Raw genomic sequence first — 23,145 nt, 5'->3', positions numbered from 1 at the left:
AACATCAGATCTTCGTCCAGATAATCCGATGGTAGAAAATTAAGGTGTACCGAAGTATGATATTACTGCGGAGCACCAAATAGCCTCCAAAGATCTACTTTCTCTTATCCCCAGAAAGAGCCAAGATCAACGGCCAGGAGAAATCTGACTGACACGGATGTGACAGGGGCAGAAGACACTTGTCTGACACGAGCAAACGTCTCAACTACCCGCATTAAACACTCTGAGCAATGTACGTGTCAATCAACCCATAGGACGAATGAGGACAACCCATTTAAGTCAAGATTTTTTAGTATGTGCGAACATTGTTTGTGAACACGTAAAAGCCCTCGTGATTTATATGTTCACAATCTGGCGCTAGAAACAGGGACTTTGTCCCGGTAAAAGATTTATCTTATCCTGTGATTTCACCTTAAATGCGCATTATGGCTGTGCTCTATTATTTTTAGCAGCACTTATCTGTTTATTAGCCAATTAATACTAAGGCTTCAGCGTGCTTTCAAAACCTTTTTTATTCTGGGTTTATGGTCTTTATCTTCAGGGACACCATTTCAAAGAAGACAAATCCACGGCTATCTATCACAGATTTGCACGTGCGGCGTATTTTAAACTAAGTAAAAGACTTAATAATCAGATTCACGAGTTTTCGCTACGAATCTGCCTTTTCAAAAGATTTCCTATTTTTTTATCTTCACTGCGGATATAGATCCATGATTGTTTATTAGAGGATTTGTATTGCGAAAACAAGACCGTTGAAGTCTTTATGTTTTTCTTTTATTAAGGCCCTCGGGAAACTCATTTCTTTCTTAAGGTAAACACTTTTTATTCCACACATTTTTCGGGTACGAATGACACTAACCCGATCCACGTGGATATATTTGGTTCTCTTTATTTGAAATTCCCCTATGCAGAAAGGACCCAAGATGGAAAAGACACTAGAGGCAGGAAAAACCAAAGCCTCATTAAAGGAAACACCGAGGACTACCCCGATCATGACCCGAAGTAAGCATAAAGGAGAGAAAGCTAAGACACCTAATCAAAGGCAGGATGCTGCGGGAATCACCTTACCTATGAACACTAACTCCATTGCAGCCGCGGCTCTCAAAGCAGCAACGACGAAGAGCAGTGCGACTGCTGCGGCCCTCCAGGCTGCAGAAGCTAACAAAACTTTGGTTGCAAACCAAGTCCATCAACAAAGAGAAGGAGTGGCAGAATCTATGACACATCAGCCCGCACACCCGCCAGCCTTCGTAATGTCGTTAACGAACTGTCATAATCAAACTATACCAGTGGTTTTAGCACCGCAGGTGGAAACTCAACCGAGGGGACCAAACTTGGAGAACCACCCTTAATACACACAGTAGATGAAGGGGGCACCATGGCCGTAGGGGTACAAGAAGGAACTCCCAATCAGGGGTCTAACCAGTCCCATCGACTGATGGAAGAGCTCGAAGAATTGAAGAAGAGCCAGCAGGTCTATGCAGATGTTGTAGCTCTGCTGGCCAGATAGAATGAAGATTTAAAAGATCGGATTTCCCAAAGCAAGAAGACCAGCCAACAACTGGACGAAGCAAATTCTAAGGCACCAGAGCCTAATCGAGACCGAAGAATCATCCCAGAAAACGCCACTAGGGGAAGCAGTGCATTGATCCAGATTATGCCTCCGAAGACTCAGATTATTATGACAGTGAGGACCGAAGAAAGAAACGCTCAACTGAGCACGAGAACGTGGGACATTACCGCGCGATGGAAGAGCTGCGTGATGAGATAATGGCTGAGATCAGGCAGTTAAAAGACATACAAGGTGTAGGAAGGCTAGTAGAGATAATGAAAGAGGCTAACTCCACGCCCCTAACTCATCGCCTGGCAAACACTCCCATTCCGCTGAAGTGCCCTGTCCCAACTTTTGAATGCTATGACGGATCCAGTGATCCCGCGGCAGATATCCGGTATTATAATCGTATTTTAGCCCGATGGAGTCAAAACGACGCCGTCCTCTGTAGGGATTTCCCATCAAGTCTGAAGGGGTCGGCTTTGTCTTGGTTTGACAACCTTCCGCCTGACTCCATAAATTCCTACGATCAACTCGCAGATAAATTCTTGAGGACCTACATGTACAACAAAGCTGTCAACACCGGAATGGATAAACTCTTTTCAGTGACAATTGGTTACAAGTAGAATACAAGGGACTACACCAATAGATGGCATAAGATCTGCCAAGCTATAGGGATTGTAGATCCCGTAGTAAGCATCAACTGCTATAAATGGGGATCAGACCGAATGAGTCCACTGTTTGTTGAGATCCACGGAAGCGTACCTAAGACAGAAGGATATCTTCGAACAATTATTGAGAAGTATGCTCGTTTTGAAGAAATCCAGCGTGAGAACCCGAGGGCACAAACGCAAAGGTCTCACCGTACCAATTCCGCAGAACAAACCAGCGGGGCCAAAAGGAATAGCTCAGTGGAACGACCGCACGAATATAAGAAGGAACGAAGAGATGATCGACAAAAAGGCGATCGAAAATTCGAAGATCAGGTTTATACGAAGCTCAATGCTAGCTACGCTCGGATCTTGCGAGAGATCAAAGGAAGGGAAATTTGGAGTGGCCATGGTCTAAGGGAAAACATCCCCCAAGGACCGAGAAGTCAAAATATTACTGTGAGTATCATTGCTTCAATGGTCACCAGACCGAGAAATGCAAAAACCTCAAAATAATGATCCAAAAGTTGATTGATGCTGGCGAACTCAATCAATACATACAAAAGGAAGTCACCGAGGATAGATCTAAACGAACCAAGCAAGTCCAACTTCCAGAGGGAAACCGCAGAATCAACACCATTTCGTGTTCCAAAACCGTAGGACCCTCACTTACAGCGCAGATAGGAAAGAGGCTAAGAAAGAAATTCAAAGATCATTGCGAGCATAGCCAAGAAATATTAGTATTCGCAGATAGAAAATCTTAGTGAGCATAGCCAGGTTGAAGAGTTCCATATTTTTGAAACCTAGGCCCCTAAGTTCTTTAGGTTTATTTGTTGCCTCCCAAGAAAAGTAGTAGACACCTTTGGATTTATCTTGTTCTTTATTCCGGAAGAAATCTCTTTGGATGGCATTGATATCATTGCAAGTAGTTTTTGGAATTTTGAAGCAATTCATTTGGTAAATGCTAGATGTGGAAGTGACTGATTGGATCATAGTCATTTTCCCAGCAGTTGAAAAATTAGTCTTCCATCCACAAATCTGAGCTTGAGCTTGTCAACACAAGGATTGAAAGCTTGTATCTTACTTTTTGTTGTGAACAAGGGGGATCCCAGGAATTTGTCAGCAGTGTTGATCCTTTGTACTTTCACAGTGTTACTGATGTTGTCGGTTGTATCAGGTGCAGTGTTTTTGCTGAAGAAGATGCCAGACTTTGAGAAATTTATTAACTGGCCTGAAGATTGTCCAAATTCTTTAAATATCTGGATGAGATTATTGCATTCTTGCATATTTGCTTTGCAGAATATCATGCAGTCATCAACAAAAAGAAGATAGTTAATAATTGGGGCATCCTTGCAGATTTTGATTCCCTAAATTTTTTGTTGAGTTTCAACATGATTCAGATATCTGGATAAGGCCTCCATACAAAAGAGAAAGAGATATGGGGATAAAGGATCCCCTTGAAGGTTTGAATAATTTTTCTGGAGATCGATTAACTAAGACAACCATGCTTGTAGTAGAGATGCATTGGTGTATTAGATTGCACCACTGAGGGCTGAACCCCATTTGAGATAGAACTTGAAGAAGCAAATCCCAGTTTACTCTGTAAAAATCTTTGGCCATATAAATTTTTATGCCCATAGCGCCATTACTCCCTTTTTTACCTCTTCTAGTATTCATGTGATGTATAATTTCATGAGCTATGGCTATGTTTTCAGATATTTGTCTTCCATGGATAAAGGCAAATTGGAATGGGGATATGATTTTTGGTAGCAGGGGTTTTAATCTTTGGGTTAGGAGTTTAGATATGATTTTGTATGTGGTGTTACATAGAGAGATAGGTCTAAATTGAGCTGGTGTGGTGGGTTTATCAATTTTTGGAATAAGGGAAATGAAGGTAGAACTCATTTTCTTTAGAATATGACCAGAGGTAAAAAAAATATTGAACCATGTGAATGATTTTTTCTCCCACAATGTCCCAGTTGGCTTGAAAGAAGTTGGGGGGGGGGGGGGGGGGGGGGGGGGGGGGGGGGGGGGGGGGGGGGGGTGGAAGCCATTGGGACCTGGAGCTTTGTCTCTATCCATGCTAAAGAGAGTGTTTTTAATTTCCAAAGGTTCAGAGGTTTTGATTCTCTTGGTAAGTAATGGTACTGGGGATAAGATTTATAATGAAAGGGTTAATGTTTATGGGTTCAGCAGTTGCCATATTGGAAAAATGATTTGTAAAGGTCTTGGTGATTTCATCATTGTCTTGAATCCAAGTACCATCCTCTTTATCTATAGAATCAATCTTGTTCCTTCTGTATCTCTTTTTGGCTGCAAGGTGGAAGTACCCAGTATTCTTGTCCCCAAGTTTGATGTGTTGATCTCTGCTTTTAGTCTTCCAGAAAGACTCTTGTACTTGTTGCCAGTATTCAACTTGATGTCTTGCCTCTTTAAGATCTTTTCCTCTAGATGAGTTGAATTGATGCTTGGTAATCCAGTCTAAATGTTGTATGCTTTCTTCTAGATTAGTCTTGATGTTGCCATAGACTTCTTTATTCCACTTCTTTAGTTTAACTTTTATATCTCTAAGTTTTCTGGCTATTTTTATGGCTAGTGATCCTTTATGATTGGTCTTCCAGCAGTCATCTATAATGTTTTTGCAGTCTTCATGGTTGAGCCAAGAGCTAAAGAATTTGAAGGGTATTTGCCCATGTTTCCAATTGGGATTGGTATTGAGAATGATAGGGTTGTGATCAGATCCAATGGCAATGAGGTTTGAAATGGTAGTGTTGGGTTGGTTATATAACCAAGCTTCATTAGCAAGACCTCTGTCCAATATTTATTCATCGAGTTAAGGACCGGTTCGTCTGTTGGTCCAGGTGAAGGGGAAATCGGTGTAACTTAGATCAGTTAGATTTGCTTCTTCAATCTTGTTTAAGAAAATATCATCTTCAGCTTGATCAATTGGATGTTGGCTAAATTTTTCATGATCATGAAGGACAAAATTACAGTCTCCCATGTGATAGGCACATTTTTATGTCTTATATAATCTCAATTGTATATATTATTAGTGCTCGATTTTATCATTATTATGGAGAAATAAGCTTTTGCGGCGAAATTGGCTAAAAAAGTGGTTTTTGCGCCCGTGGGAGAAAATTACTATACGGACTCTCACTTTGGATAAGGGGTGACCTAATTACTAAGGGGTAACCCATTTCCAAGCATATGCTAAAGGGAGATCGGAACTGGATAAGGGGGAGGTCATCTTCATAATTCAAATACAAGTTTTGGCGGGAAAATGCATGCAGCGAAGAACAGTTTAGGAGATCGATTTCTGACGAGATTTAGGAGATTCAATGGCTGTATTTGGTACGTATGGACTCTAACTGACTGAAAAGGCCTTGTACAATCGATTTTAACCCAACCAATTGGGCTGGAAAAGTCGGAGGAAGCAATCAAAGTCCAAACAGAGTACGTCCTATTTCTGTTCATGTTCAAATATTTTGTGAGATTTTTTGGGAGAGTCTCACGCTGGATAGACGTCTACCTAGTAATGGTTCAAGTCCTGGGAGAGTTTGGTGACAAGAAAATAGCTAGAAGACGCGTACAAAAATCAACATGAGAGATTTTCTCTCAAACTGCAGGGAAGTTACGTAACTTGGAAGCAAGGAAAGAAAGAGAAGATTTTGCGGGATTTCTTGGGGTTGTGAAGTATATAAGAGGTGTTGAGAATTGAGATAAGGTTTGTCAAGAGTTTTGGGGTCGATCAGAGACCGGAGGTAGGTTGCAGAGGCGAAGAACAGGAGTTGCAGGAAAGCTTCCTGCTGCTGCTCGAGGAGAAAGAAGAAGACGAAGAATGGACCCTCCAGGGCCGTCGTTCTTCAACAGTGCTAGCAGCAGCAGACTTGCGTCGTTATTCAACAGCGGCGCTATATTATCGTTCTTCAGCAGCAGTACGTATCGTTCTTCTCTTGACGCTTATAGAGGGTCGTAGTTTCACTGTTTTATATTTTTCACTCTTTTAATCATATTTTGAGCATCAAGTATGTATTTTGAGAACATAATTATTATGAGTAGCTAAACCCCAATACTGGGATGATGGAGGAAACCATTCTTTAAGCATGAGTAATTCTATTTAATTCTTTTATGACTATTTGCACTATTATGAGGTGATTTATGATTTTTCTTGATTATTTGTGATTTTATCTGATGATGTATGCTTAGTCTAGGAACTGTTGATGCATCATGCTTATGATTTACATCTAATACTTTACAAAATCTATTTTTGGCAAAGAAAAGAGTCGATATTTGTTATCATTATAAGCTATAATTGTCTAGAATTAATAGTTGATTCGCATGAGTATAAGAATTGGTGGAATCCTGAGTCCTAGTATCTCTTGATCCTGTGACAAATTTTGTATATATTTTTGTTTTAAAAATCTTTTCAAGTCCGAGCAACAAACTCTTATTTACCGCATTAAAATTATTACAACAAAATGGCGCCGCCGACGCAGACTTATTTATAGATTTGTTTTTAGGTTTATTTTTTATTTTTTTACTATTATTTGTTCCTTTTTACGTTTCTTTTTGTGTCTTTGATTTACAGGTTCGAAGTGGAATACTAAGGACTTGGGAACAAAAAGCTTAAAGCTAAAAGCTAAAAGAGAAGAAAAAAAAGACATAATTTTTTTTAGGATTTAATTTTTATTATTATTATTTTTTTGTATATAGCTTTTATTTTTTTAGAATTTGTAAATAGGCTTTATTTTTCATAATTTTTGTAACTTTTGGACTTTTTATTTGGACTTTATTCTGGACTTTTGGACATTTTTTAACCCTATGGAAGGGTCTTATTATTAATAAAAAAATAAAAATAAACTGTTTGCAGGGAAGGACGTCGATTACAATATTGTCTCGACCCCTCGGGTTCGTACATGACATACGAGTCGTGGCCCGAGTCGACTTCAACGGTTCATCCCCCGTCTGGTACGGGAGGTAAGTCCATTGAAACACTCGCGAATCTCCTGTAAGCGAGTTACTGAATTCCTTAAGGTGATTCATTGATTGAGGACGAATTTGGACTGTTTTTAATTTCCTAGTAAAGGGCAAGGCCTGGCCAAATCAAGATAAGGACTCGGATTTCATCACCGTTTCCTTCTTGCCCGTCTTAGGAAAACAAAACCGAACGTGAACCTAAGCTTTAAAATTTGGAATAGAACGAGACCGATAGGGTAACGAGCTTAATAGGAAACTCGTTCGAAAAATATTGGTTGCTCTTTAATCACACTTCAAAGTTCATGATGGTTTCTGTGAGTTGAATGCGTGACTGCGCCGCCTTGTGATAGCGGTGAGGCCTTGGGTATCAAAGCTCCACTGAGCTTCCCTCGCCTCAATTCAACTTACTTTGAATCAGATTGATTCCAGATGGGTGTGCTCAAATTGTAACGAATTCCTTTTCGAAGGAATAGAAGCTGGTTTAGAAACAATATAAGTGGAGCCATCATGCTTGTTGTTTGCTATATTTTATAGGTTTGATTTGGTCGAGTCATCCTTGTTTGTGATTGTGTAGAATTCCCTTGCAATTAAGAATGTCGAACTCGTATGATAGAAGCCAATACAATGAGTATCGATCTGAATTTGAATATGGACATCATCATTTTTATAACCATGGTGGGAATAGTAGTTGGGAACGCCAACCTTTTCAAGGTTATGGTTCATACCATGGTGAGCCTAATTACTATCCACACGCGAATTTGTCTTACGAGCAAAAATATTATAATTCCTCTCCTCTAGATGAGGCGCGTAGACTAATTGAGTCATCATGTCGTAGGTTACTTGAGTCAACATATGAGTCAACTGAGATAAATGACTTAGTTATGGACGAAAGAATCGCAACTAATAGTGAACCTTTGATACATGATACCATCATGAAATCTTGTGAGTGGATTGAGAAGCGCTTGTTAGAGGCGCAGAATGCTCGATTAGTGTTTCCGATAATACCCTTGAGAATAGTTATTTCCATAATCAGGATGACGAGGTTAGAATTGATAACACTACTTTAGATGAGTTTCAAACATTTTCATGCTATTATAATAACGATTGTGATGAGGATAGTGCTGATGAAGAATCAGAAACATGTGGGAATAGTGATCAGGAATTTCTTACCCTAATTGAGCCTTATAATCATTATATTATTTCTGGTTCAGATCCTAATAATTTTAACAGTTATTCACCTATTCAAAAGGACAAGGATTTGACTAGAAATATCCCCGTTTTAGACGATGTAGTATGTCCTGTTTACGAATCCGATAAAGGTTTAGAGGAACCGGTTTATCTTGAGACTACTGTTTTCGAGTCGAACGATTTAGAAACTGTAATCGATTATGGTTTCGAGGAACGGTTTTATCCTGAGAATACTGTTTCAGAGTCGTACGATTTAGAAACAATAGTCTTAGATGAACTCGTAGAGATTAATGAGGATGAACCTGACTTAGAAGAATCAATTGCCCATTTTTCAGGAATCTGATGACCTAGGAATTAGGGAGATTGTGACTAGTCTAACTAGAGACACTGAAAACTCTAAGTTTGGGGTTGATTATCATTCTCCATATGCTTTAAATCTTAGAAAGGTCCCTCACTTGGGACTTGACATCAATGCATCAACCATCTTACAAGATTATCTTCATACTCGCTCTCCCGAACCTCATAATGTCCAAGAAGAAGTTCAGTCGTTAGAAACCCATCCTCTGGTAGATGTGGTTAGACCAGGCAATAACACCCAGATTGACTTTTTTTTCCCACCAAATAGTTTTCTTCCAACTGTGGAAATGTTTATATTCCAAATGTGTCGAATATTAAGTTGTGAGACTAAACCTAAATGCTTTAGGATATTAGAATCGACACATTTTCTTAAGAATGACCACTACTCTCATTGTGGTCAATTATGTAACTCAAACCTGATTGACTTAGAGGATCCTCAATTATTTAGGTTATTAGTATGTGCTTCTAAGTTCTTATTTGAGTATTTACAGACTCTAGGACCTAATAATTCGGATCTCAATTTTGAGGAGTTGCAGCCTAAAGAAATATATTTAGACCCTTTTATAGAACCTGAACCTGAACCACAATTAGATATAGATATCTTAATCAGGAAACTAGGTAAGGGGTTGCTAGTCTTGTTCATTTTATTGGTTTATTGCAGTTTCCTTTGGTCATCTCTATTTGGTTTTGAAGACCCACAGTTATTTCGACTGTTACTATATGATTCGAGGTGACTAATCTTTCCTAAGTCTGGCTGAAGACATTAAACTTAGCACTTCTTGGGAGGTAACCCAATCTCATGCAACACGGTAATATCTTTCCCTATCTCTTTTGCTTCAAATGGTAACAGTTTCTCCTTGTTCATGCTTTTAATTTCATCTTTAGAACATTGAGGACAATGTTAGATTTAAGTTTGGGGGTATGGGAGAAACGTTTTAGTTGCAATATGAATAAATAAACTCTAGAGCCTAGAAATTTATGCGTATTTAGGATGGCACTAACCAATCTAAGTGGATGGAAGCATTTTGGTTGTAGGAGTTGAGGAACCAATCTGAATAGATGGAAACATCTAAAGAGTTTATTCATAAAAGCACATAGCTCAGGTGTTAGAAATAACATGATAGTTTCACCATATCTCGTTGAGTCCTTTTCACTTCTATTTTTATTTTATTTTGTTTTGTTTTTAAACCATGTTTCTCTAAGTGATAGGTGGGGCCCACGATTCAAGTTGTTACCAATGCTAGGATGAATTAGAGTGATGAAGTTACAAAAAAAAAAAAAATTGAGACCAGACCATTTGACCAAAAGGAATAAATTCAATAAAGTCGACCACTGGTACCCTTGTATATGCCAGTTGTGTTGACCTAGAGTTAGGTTATCGACCACTGGTTCCCTTGCATATGCCAGTATGTTGATATTAGTCAGACTAGTACCTCAATCCATTAGGATAAGTTCTTTTTGGCGGTGGCCTTCAGACAGATATGGGAAACGCCGTTCCCTTAGTAAACTTCAAAACCATCTACGTTTTTCTTTATCCATCTCTTAATCTATCCATGTGATTAGTTTTGACTCCGGATATTGATGTCCATAGTGCGACTATCTGAGTAGAGCTCTGTCACTTTATATGAATTTTAGTATGCTGGAGTGCAAACTCGTGTACAGCAATTGGAATTTTGCATCAGGGTACTTCTTCCTGTAGTCAATAAGTATGCCAACCAAGGAGATTCTTTTAGTGCCTTCCAAGACTCTGCGTAGATAGCTAAGGTCTGGAGTACAGGTTTTGTGGGTATATCTCTTGTAAGCCCTCCCGAGACTATAAATCGGCCACTAGGGACACCTAGGGGTTTAAAGGATTATTGCATACGCTAAATGCAATCGACGATGCCTGCGACAGTGAGTTAGGATTTTATTTTGTAGTTTTGATTTTCTCGGGACTAGCAAATAATAAGTTTGGGGGTATTTGATAGGCACATTTTTGTGTCTTATATAATCTCAATTGTATATATTATTAGTGCTCGATTTTATATTTATTATGGCTTTTTATGTCCCTGTAGGTATTCTTGGAGAAATAAGCTTTTGCGGCGAAATTGGCTAAAAAAGTGGTTTTTGCGCCCGTGGGAGAAAATTACTATACAGATCTCACTTTGGATAAGCGGTGACCTAATTACTAAGGGGTGACCCATTTCCAGGCATCTGCTAAAGGGAGACCGGAATTGGATAAGGGGGAGGTCATCATCATAATTCAAATACAAGTTTTGGCGGGAAAATGCATGCAGCGAAGAACAGTTTTGGAGATCGAATTCTGAATAGAGTTTTGGAGATTCAATGGCTGTATTTGGTACATATGGACTCTAACTGACTGAACCAGCCTTGTACAATCGATTTTAACCCAACCAATTGGGCTGGAAAAGTCGGAGGAAGCAATCAAAGTCCAAACATAGTACGTCCTCTTTGTGTTCATGTTCAAATATTTTGTGAGATTTTTTGGGAGAGTCTCACGCTGGATAGACGTCTACCTAGTAATGGTTCAAGTCCTGGGAGAGTTTGGTGACAAGAAAATAGCTAGAAGACGCGTACAAAAATCAACATGAGAGATTTTCTCTCAAACTGCAGGGAAGTTACGTAACTTGGAAGCAAGGAAAAAAAGAGAAGATTTTGCGGGATTTCTTGGGGTTGTGAAGTATATAAGAGGTGTTGAGAATTGGGATAAGGTTTTTCAAGAGTTTTGGGGTCGATCAGAGACCGGAGGGAGGTTGCAGAGGCGAAGAACAGGAGTTGCAGGAAAGCTTCCTGCTGCTCGAGGAGAAAGAAGAAGACGAAGAACGGACCCTCCAGGGCCGTCGTTCTTCAACAGTTCTAGCAGCAGCATACTTGCGTCGTTATTCAACAACGACGCTAAAGTGTCGTTCTTCAGCAGCAGTACGTATCGTTCTTCTCTTGACGCTTATAGAGGGTCGTAGTTTCACTGTTTTATATTTTTCACTCTTTTAATCATATTTTGAGCATCAAGTATGTATTTTGAGAACATGATTATTATGAGTAGTTAAACCCCAATACTGGGATGATGGAGGAAACCATTCTTTAAGCATGAGTAATTCTATTTAATTCTTTTATGACTATTTACACTATTATGAGGTGATTTATGATTTTTCTTGATTATTTGTGATTTTATCTGATGATGTATGCTTAGTCTAGGAACTGTTGATGCATCATGCTTATGATTTACATCTAATACTTTACAAAATCTATTTTTGGAAAAGAAAAGAGTCGATATTTGTTATCATTATAAGCTATAATTGTCTAGAATTAATAGTTGATTCGCATGAGTATAAGAATTGGTGGAATCCTGAGTCCTAGTATCTCTTGATCATGTGACAAATTTTGTATATATTTTTGTTTTAAAAATCTTTTCAAGTCCGAGCAACGAACTCTTATTTATCGCATTAAAATTATTACAACACCATGATCAACCAAGGCAAGGAGTTAAAAGCACAGGTATGTTCAATTATTTTCCAAGAGTTTAACTTATCATTAGTAGTATAAGGGCTACCATAGTAGCCAGTAAAAAGCCAAGGTTCTCCATGAAGAAGGTGTATGGTGGCACTAATGTGATAGTCAGAGAAGTCCTCAATAGTGACACCTAGGTTGGTTTTCCAAGAAAGAACTAGACCCCCAGCAGTTTTGGATTTACCCTTAGGTTCAACAAACCAGAAATTAGTGACTCCTATATTTCCTAGTATTTTCTTAAGATTTCTAGATTGCTGTTTAGTTTCAGATAGGAAAATAATCTCAGTATTATGCTTATTTAGCATGTTGTTTAGATTTTTGACAGTATTGGCTTGTCCTATGCCCTGACAGTTCCAAGCTATGATTGAGTAAAATAGCCAAAAGTAGGATATTATAGGATAGGAGAAGATAATGATTTTGTAAACTAGAGTTAAGTAGATTTTCCTAGCATTAGAGTCTAAGACAATCCATAGATAAAGATTTATAGTAATAATAATAAACATGTAAAATTTGGACTTAATATTTTTGAGAGTTACCTGAGTGGTATTAAAGGGGTTAGCTCCTTCCAGATTGCTAGTAGTATTGTCTGTCAGGTGGTCCTCTTCCAATTGGATAACTTGGTTGTTGCTCCTCTTAGCTTATTGATGCCCATTCCACTGCATGGTTTGGTTCTCAGTACAGTTGGGAAGGTTTTACAATTTTCTCTTAGGATCAACCAACTGAGGGTGGTGCTCAGGATCCACAACCTTAAGTTTCAGTTCAGTTCTTCTCCTCTTCCATAAGAGTTTTTTCTGGTTGTTAAAATCATCCATCATTTGCTTTTGGATGTCAGCTAAGGTAGGTAATTTTTGTAGGGCATTGTTTGAAGTGATATCAGTACTTGGTTGATGAAAGTTGTTGTTGGTTTTTGAAAAGATGGTTGTGGGGTCAATGGATTCCTCCAACTAAGGCGAATTAGAGATAGTAGTGTAATTATTTCTTGATGATGGTTTTCTTTTTCCACTGAGAATCTTTGTTTCTGTAGCTTTCCACCAGTTTCTTGTACCTTTTCTGGCAAGTAATAGCTTTAGGGTTGGTTGTGGGAAGATTATCGATAATTGGATGATTTAGACCAGCTTGGAAGATTATATGTTGAGAAGATCCATCCAGTTCCTCAGAAGTGTTTTGAAGGAGAGTTTTATGTTGAGCAATTTTCATTTTGATTGCAAACTCTTCTGCTCCAGCCTTATCAGTGTAATGTCGAATAAGGGGTGGTTTTTGTGGGCTACTGGATGGAGTGATAGATTTGTTGGATGTGGAAGGGGTAATGGGTGTTGATGGGTAATTTTTTTTGGAGGTGGAAGTGTATTGGTTATTTGGAGATTTCTGGGACTTTTTCTCCTCTTCAATACACAGAGGTGCAGGGTGATCAAGAGTTCTGCAGATTTTGCATAATTCAATACCATTTAGAGCATAGGCTAATTCAAGCCAGTGAGAAGTAGTTTCATCTTCATAAGCATCAATGCCATATTTTAGAGCCTTGGTGACATCTATAGTGATCAGGACTTCCAGGTTTTTCTCATCATCGTCTTTTCCATAATCCTTCTTGGAATCTTGATAGATTCCGGCTGGTCTAATTAAATTGCTTATGTAAGGGATGATGTGAGTTGGAATTCTCTTCACCAGTGCCCAGATGCGCACTCTGTAAAATTTTGCTTCATCAATATAATCTGGTCCTGAGGATGGGACTTCAGTGAGCACTATAAGCTTGTCAAAGATTCCTCTGGTGCCCCCTTTCCTGAAAACTTTATAATCTTCAATACTATTCAGTTTAATTTGATAGTAGATTCTTCTTTTTTTTTTCCCAAAGAGAGACTTCTGCATTTCTGTATAATTCCCAGTTGTTATTTATAAATTTGATTATAACTCTTGTTTTATGAGAGATTTTGCTGCAGTATCTTCCAATCAAAACCCATTTCCAGTCTATCTTTTTCTTTGGTAATATATTAGCTTGGTTAACAAAGACTTTTGGTAATAGATCCTCTGGGATATTTAGGGAGAAATTCATTTGTTTCACTAGAGTTTCTATGTTTTCTGAGTTTTTCATTCTTGAGGATGAAGCCATGAAAAAATGGATACTGAGGTTTGTGTTGAGGTGAATGTTTAGGGGATATAAAATTAAGAGGGTTTTGATTTTGGTGAGATAGGTTGTAATATTGTGTTTCACTTTAATTTGAATTTTGAATTATTGGTTAGCAGGTTTCAGGTAGTACAATTTGTTATTTTGTTATAGGTGAGCAGATTGCAGTGGATGGCATCAATGGATAGTTGAGTTGTAGGCTAGAGGCCATGCGCGAGCTTGCTTATACCATCTAGAGATGTCCTTATCTGGCCTGCATTTGTGTACTATCTTGACTACTAGCAATCTGAGGAGGTAGTACCTGTCGTTCAAGATAAAACCAAGACTATTTCCAAGATACAGTTGATATGTATGAATATAATAACATAGTGCTAGATCAGTTTGGGAGATATTTGTTTTGTTTGAACTAATGGCTTCACAGTGGATGAGTATAAGTTTCCATGTGATGAATAGGTACTTCTTGTGTTGATGGTGACTTAAATTTTGTAATCTATTAAGGCTTAGGTCAAAGTGACCATGCATGTGGTTTAGAGGTGAGGGGTTTGGTTGACCTATGTACTGTACGAATCTAACTAGTTTGAATGACGTTGAAGTCACTATAGAGTACCAAATGGAGTGATTTGTGGGTATGAGGCTGTGAGGTCCTAAGAACTCCAAGATTCTCTTAGATTTGGACTGCAGTGTAGTTTTAGTGAAAACGACTAGAGAGTTAAAGATGGTAGGATTGGCCTGTCTTTGGCCTAAGTCAAGATTGAAATCATACCTGAAGCACGTGCACCTACAAACCTTAATCTATAAAATGAAGTTCGTTCTTTGCTTGAGATTGTGGTTGGCGTAGTGACTTCATCTTGAGAGGTTGAGGTGATGCCAAATGCATGAGCAGTTATTGGACGAAAACTTGGGGTTGTAGGTGGGCTTGCCAAAAAAGTTGATAACAGTTTCTTCAAGAGGTTTTGTGATAATTGGGCTTCCCCTTGATTCTATAGAAGCAATCCTGGTGAGAAGAGTTGAGACTAGACGCGAGTCGGTATACAGATTCAAAGTCGGGTTGTGGAGAGCCCGACTTGCATGCCTGCTTGAGATATAGTTGCCAAGTGTTTGATGTCGCCTCTTAGTGGCCAATAAGATGGGGTAGCGCTCTATAGGGATTTGCATGCACCTAGTATGCATGTGCCTCCACGAGATCTCAATTAAACAATCTCGAATATGATTAATTGAAGACTTAGATGTGCTAATTGTTAGTCTTCCCATCCATAAGGCCTGCTGGGGAGAAATCATTTCTATTTTCCAACTCTGCAAATTCCCATCATTTTTTCGCTCATTGATACTATGACAAACCGGAGCCACAATGCGTATCTGAATCTTAATGATCTTCCAACAATGTCTATTAATCAAGATCCCAGAGGAAGGCCGGGAGATAGGGAAGCTGAGATGATGTGTATGAGAAACAAGTATTGATTTTTGGCACTCATAGAGGAATTGGATGGGTCTAGATGTCGATAAAGGTTTTCATATTTGTAATTATATTTATTTGTTGGATGTAATGGTTTGCTAACTGAGAAATTCCAAAACTTCCACTCTTACAGGTAGTATAGATAAGTAGAAGCAGAAACATCGGCGAAAATCCAGATACATAATGGTCGTGCATGAGATGTTGATGAAGAAATGTTAATTACTCATGATAGTTCCAGGGCTTTTGGTGGTATTGGAGGGGATAATCCTCAGCCTATGTCGCATCCTCGACTCCATGGAGTGGAAGAAGGATGGGTGGTGTATGTTTTTCATCCTAACAAAGGTCAGTATGTGATCAATGAGGGTGTAGTGCTTGTAGGTGATCAGCAGGTGGTTTGTGGTGAGCCTAGGCAAGGATTTTTTTTCTGCACCAGTTCTAGTGACTTACAAAGCTAAAGTTTGTGAGAATGATGCTTTTGGGCTCCCCAATGAAATTGTAGTCTTCCCCAATATCTTCATGATGGCTCCAGTGATGCGGCACTTGGCAGAGGATGATTATGATGTTGTAATCTTTGGACCATGGGATATTACTGATTCTAATGAGATTCCAGATGATAAGACGTTGCCCATGATACCACCAGAGGATGGAGGGAACTATTCTGTGCCAAGGTGGAGAGCTGCACCAACAGAGGATGGTGTTGACAGTAAAGCTGATGAAGGTGGTTTGGGGGGATCTGGAAAGTCACCAGGAGCTTGACCAGTAATCCTCCATCTCGCTCCAAATGGGAAAGTAACTGTAGGATCAGAATCTCGCAACAACGACATGCTTGCGAAATTACTAGCAATACATCACGAAGACATCACAGTATGATTTCAGAAATGACATAACAGATGACATCAACTTAAATATGAGAGAAGTGTGATGATCTTGTGAAAATTAGGAATGTTGCGAATGTTACATTTGTAAGCTTGCGAAAATACCGCAAGCCAGATCCGAAATTAGGGGAAATGTTAGTTGTACATTAGCTGTCATCCACTATGTAAACACCTATATAAAGAGAAAGGCAAGAGAGAGAAAGGGGAGAGATAATCAGAAAGAGAGACACACTTTAGGAGAGGATACATTCTGTAGAGAAAGAAAGTAGAATTGGTTGTATTATTATTATCTCCTTCTTCTTCCTCCTTCAAGAACCTATATCTCCAAATACTCATTAATGGAGTCTCCATGTAATCAAGATGTAATTACAAATAATCATAGTAAAACCTTACCCCGTGGATGTAGATCAAATTGATCGAACCACGTAAACCTTGTGTCTCTTTACAATTTTAGCATTCTTATCATCATTTTTATGTTTAGATCTACAAATTATTACAAGGGGTGTGTTGTAGGATTTTCTACAACTACATTTTTGGCGCTAGAAGAAGGGAGCGAGTAAAGGATTTATCCTTCCTGTAACTTGTTGTTTCAAGAAATTTCCATGAAGATTAGCTACTGTTCATATTTTTCTAGATCTACAAAATTTAGGTTCAAAAATGGAAATTTTATGGAAGAAATCACACTTTCAGAGAGTAAACATCATCAACAATTCAAAGACATGAAAAGAGTGAGAGAAAAAATTAGTTGTTGTGGTGAAATTTAAGGAAAAAATGGAATTTTCAGTGGAAGATTTTCATGTTCAGGAGAAAGCAATAGGCATTTTGTGAAGAAACAAAGGAAAGACGAAGATAATGATAAGAGTCAGAAGTTGTGATTTTTGTCACAAACAGAAATTCGCACAGATGGTTCAAGGCTGAGCGAACAACAAATAGGTCACGGGTTCGAATTCGCAGAGACACGTATTTTTCATTTTCTTCTCATTTGCATGGGAGAATAAAAGAATAAGGAAAAAAGTTATGCGTTAGTTTCGCAGAGAGGTCCTTGCACAATTGGTCCAGAGAGCAGTATGTGTGTTCGTAGTCGCAAGTTCGAATTCGCATGCGAATACAGTTTTATTCTTTTTTACAGAGAGCGAAAAAATGATAATTTCGCAATATTGTTTCATTATTTCGCAAACAAGAGGCAGCACAATTGGTCATCTGCGAAGTTAATGAGTTCATGGTCGTGTGATCAAGTCCCAACACATGCGTATTTTTTCGCACAAATATTTCTTTGATTATTTTGCACAGAAGAGAGTTGATGATAATTTCGCAGAGATATTTTGCAAAGAAGAAGCTTGCACAGTTGGTCAGAAGGCATGAATGCAAGCATCAGGTCGCGGGATTAATTCTTGCTTCTCGCATGTTTATTTTTGTTACGCGAAATTTATACAGAATTGTCTCTCACACAGATGGAATTTAATTACTTCACAAGAACTTTGATTATTTCGCAAGACAGGGTTAGCATAGTTGGTATGGTGCGAGAATATGCAAGTAGCAGGTCGCGGGTTCAATTCTTGCCTTTCGCATCTGTTTTTGCTAAGCGACACTTATACTTCATGCAACGTATTTTTCGCGCGAGATTGATAACAATGGCGAATCAGATAAAATCTAAGTACCACTTTCCTTGAACATTTTACTTTTACAGAAAATAAAAGATTTTTGATTTGATTTACAAAAGGCGGTACAATCGCAGAATTACAGAAATTTCAGAATTACAAAGATTCCACAATTACAAAAGAAACCGAGAAAAGTCTCGCACATATCAATTTATATATTTCCCTTGAAAATTCGCTTTGTTTCAAATGAGAATGATATCTAACATGGAGAGTAGTAGGAGTAAAAATAAGACTTTCCATCAACAGGCTAGTAAGACCTTCCATCAACAGGCTGCATAAGACCTCATTAGGATCATTTCCATGAAAGATGTTTATCGGATGAGACGAAACAAGTTATACAAAGGAAATCAAAACAAAGAAAAACGATTTGAACTTGCAATTAAATGAAAATTTTTGACAAAAGAAATGTTGAATACTAATCTAAATTCTTATTTGCATTACAGCATTGCATGAGGCAGAGAACGTGGAGTATAATTTCGCAATACTTCTTATTCGCAATCAAGGACGGATACTTCTTATACTTCTCAAAGGATACTTCATACTTCTTATATATTTCGAGGATTAAGTACTTCTTATACTTCTCAAAGGATACTTCATACTTCTTATATATTTCGAGGATTGAGTACTTCTTATACTTCTTGAAGGATACTTTATACTTCGCATACTTAAAGAGATGATACTTCTTATTTACTTCGCAACGCTCCGGAACTTCACAAAAGAATAGAAGCAAGTACGTACTTTTCAAGTCCAGTATTCTTTCGCTCGTTCCTTCATCAACAAAGATCAAAGACTACTCCAACAACACGTATCTCGCTCCAACAATTACAACAACGGATTTTTTCCTGAAGATCGCTCTTCAAGCAATATTCAAGAAAAAAGAGGCAAGATGTAGGATCAGAATCTCGCAACAACGACATGCTTGCGAAATTACTAGCAATACATCACGAAGACATCGCAGTATGATTTCAGAAATGACATAACAAATGACATCAACTTAAACATGAGAAAAGTGTGATGATCTTGCGAAAATTAGGAATGTTGCGAATGTTACATTTGTAAGCTTGCGAAAATACCGCTAGCCAGATCCGAAATTAGGGGAAATGTTAGTTGTACATTCGCTGTCATCCACTATGTAAACACCTATATAAAGAGAAAGGCAAGAGAGAGAAAGGGGAGAGATAATCAGAAATAGAGACACACTTTTGGAGAGGATACATTCTGTAGAGAGAGAAAGTAGAATTAGTTGTATTATTATTATCATTAATGGAGTCTCCATGTAACCAAGATGTAATTACAAATAATCATAGTAAAACCTAACCCCGTGGATGTAGATCAAATTGATCGACAATTTTAGCATTCTTATCATCATTTTTATGTTTAGATCTACAAATTATTACAAGGGGTGTGTTGTAGGATTTCCTGCAACTAGTAGTTCTGATTATGTTTTTTGTCTGAATTTTGTTTAAGTTCCCTGGGCATGAGAACTTAGAGCTAGTGGTGTTGAACTTGGTCCTATAGGTGTTGGGATTGGAAACAATGGGTGTATGTAAGTGAATATTTGTGTGTTTCTTAATTGTTGTAGTATGTTCAACTGCTGGAATGGTGTGTTTATATTTTTTTCTGAAATTGACATGGTAACAAGGGTATTTAGCAAGGGAGTTTTGTGAGATGAATTGTATGTATGCTTGTAGGGGTTTGATGGGTTTGGTGGGTTTATCAGGTGGTTCATAAGGGTTGCTCCAGCAATTAGCAAAATCAAATTTCCTATTTAAGAGATAGAGCCATATATGAAGACAGTGGTACATGATATAGTGATGAATATACTTACCAGCAGTGCAGGTAGGGAGCAGGGAGACATAGTTGTCAGCACTTAGAACAAAGAGGGAAGAGTAACATATAGAATCATGAAGGTTGATTTCTGGGTAGTTTGTAGAAATCAGTTTCAAAAGATTACCAAAGAGATTCAGGTTATCTAGATTCTGATTTTTTATAAGATTAGGATATGAGAGCTCAAAGTTGGAGAATAGCGAGTTAGGCTTAAGACCCTCCAGAACCTGCAAATTCGAATTGATTCCGGAGATGGGTATAGTTAGAGAATTGATTGTGATGGGAGAAATATCTGTGAGTTGTGTGATTTGTGTGGATTTCAAGGTCTTACAGGGTTCAATGGGATTTGTGATTTAGAGATTTTTGGGTTGATTTTGAAATCATGACTCAAATTGAGCTTCCCAGTTGCATAGATTTCCTGTGTGATTGCATTCTTGTAGGTAGTATTGTGATTGTGCTCAGTGCAGTTGCATTGAGTGAGTATGAGATTTGATTGTCATTGAGAGACTCCGACTAGAACATCCGGTGGGAAATGACCGTTGAGAAGACCGTTGGGGGAAGAAGACAGAGAAAAGACGGGAGGAATTAGTCGGAAAGGGGGGAGAAATCAGACGAGGGGAGAGGAGAGAAGGTAGAGCTTATTTTTTAAATTACTAGCACTCCTACCACTGTGTCCTGAGACTTCGCAGTCATTTATTTATAACAATAGAAGCAAAATCACTTCGCGGGTTAGAGAGGAGAAATAATCAGTCTCTTTTTTGCCAAGAGAGAAAGCAGGTCCTGGCGGTGATGATGCAAACACGGGGTGAAAATACATTTTAATTCTGGAAACGTACCTTTTCAACAAAGCCACGCACCTAACATCTGCCATATAAATTCCATGAGACATTTAAATACATTTTAAAACCAAAAAAAAGAAACCTTCAGCATTGTGGTGAAAGGTGTAATTTTCACATTTTCTTTTTTTGATCGGCAAAACTATAGTAGTATATTAGAATAAAAGAATAAGAGTGATTACAAGTTGCTTGACATACCAGCCATGCAACCAAAAGAAAAGAAGGGAAAAGCAAGATGTTAGAGACAACAAAAAATCAAAACAAGGTCCTAACAACCGTAAACAAGAGGGAAGCTCTACTTTCGCATCAGATCAGCCCATTTGAATACCAAATCCTGAAATCTAAAACCTCTAAGAGGTTTTATTGGAATTGACCAATACAACAAAACGGCTTTGATATCCAAAATAATTCTCTCTTGGTCTTTTGCTATACCATTGAAACATCTATTGTTTCGCTCCTTCCAAAGTATCCAGCAGATTGCATATGGAAGCAGCTCCCACATGTGATTTCCGGCCATCGAGAAATTCCGGGGTTTTTATAAGATGCACAAACTGCTGTTTTCGCGTCTTATTATGATGAAATATGTATAGTTATCACCTTTGATATTCGTGAAAAGGAGCATTTTTCATCGGAACTCTATATACGTTATGAAACTTGCATATGTACACTTGAAAAGTATTTATGCCTTTGCTTAGTTGTCTATTTTGTTTGGTAGCTTGCATGATATTTTACTTCCCTTACAATACAACGGTAGAGCTAAATCAAACATAGTCGGCTGCTCTTAAAGCGACTCCGTTTTGGAATCTACTTCAGATCATCATGAAGAATTCAACAAGTAATGAATTATTGTTCAAGAGTAACAAGAATATCGATATGTTGTGGTTTTCACGGGTAAAGCTTTCAAGGTGCATGCGGCTATTTGAGATTAAAATTCACCTCAATGGTTATTGTTGGATGGAACCATTTCCTTCTTAATCCTCCCTATGTGTACTGTCTTTGGTTTTTTTTCTTTTTTTTGTTGTGTGTGATTTTTTCCTTGTGTATTTGGATATTTTTATTGTAAGGGTCTTTTGCTTACTGTTTTTTTGTGCTAGCTAGCTTTCTTGTTATTGCTCTTTCTCTCTATTTTCAGTTTTACAAAAGTCAATCATTGGAAGATGGTTTAAAATAGAAACCGTGAATGAGGAGGACTCAACTGCAGTTGCCAACCAGAATACTGACGCAGGAGCTGTTAATGAGGACGTCAAAGTATACAATTTGATTTTCATTGACTGTACTAAATTTTGTTTGTGTCAGTCACATTGAAGAATATGAAAGCAAAACTACAATCTGCCAAGGACAAATTGAAGAACAATTTTGAAAGATGTAATTGTTTTCTAAAGTTAAGGCCTGAGCTTTTTTTGGCAAGGGGTTTAACAAAATTCATGAACCTTGCTTTTTGCTGAATGATGCTAGCTCAGTATGATTTTCGCTTTTAATGTTTTGGAAGATTAAAAATATAAAAACCAGAAAGTAATATTCAGCAACACCTGATCAAATAGAGAGAATTCACCAATGCTTTCAAAAACAATAGTGAGCTTACCAAAGAAAAACCGAGACAACATTGGCTAATTGGAAATGGTAGTGAGACAGAAAGTTTGTTGAAGACAGAAAAACGGGGAACGAATCTGAAAGAATAACTGGAAAACCCAAACTGACTAGCGGACCTAAAAATGCAATAGGTATGCCACTTCAATTATCTACCAAATACACATAAGACAGCCTTAAACTGCCTTCTGAACTCACACTACACCAGAATTAGGTTAGTGTACCTAGAGAGTTCATCTCCTAGACTGTTTAATGTAATATAAAAAATGCAAGATACATATACACTTGAGGGTGAAACAAGTGCAGGTGGTGTGCATATGACATGGGCCTAAACAAAGGATACAGGAGGACTGCCATATGAGTGATTCAGATACATGATGATAGACTGATAGGGAACATGGGAACTTAGGCGCAGGCCCCAAAAAAAAAAATTCTTACCGCCAGGCCTACAATTAATTTCTGATACAGTCGCACCCATAATTATTTAAAAATATTTAAAACGTACTGAAAGAATCTATTACCCTTCATCGTTTTTGGGCATAATTTTTTTTCTTCTCCG

The sequence above is a fragment of the Papaver somniferum genome, unplaced genomic scaffold (assembly GCF_003573695.1).
Source record: "Papaver somniferum cultivar HN1 unplaced genomic scaffold, ASM357369v1 unplaced-scaffold_57, whole genome shotgun sequence".
NCBI lineage: Eukaryota > Viridiplantae > Streptophyta > Magnoliopsida > Ranunculales > Papaveraceae > Papaver > Papaver somniferum.
Note: the sequence above shows the minus strand (reverse complement) of the source record.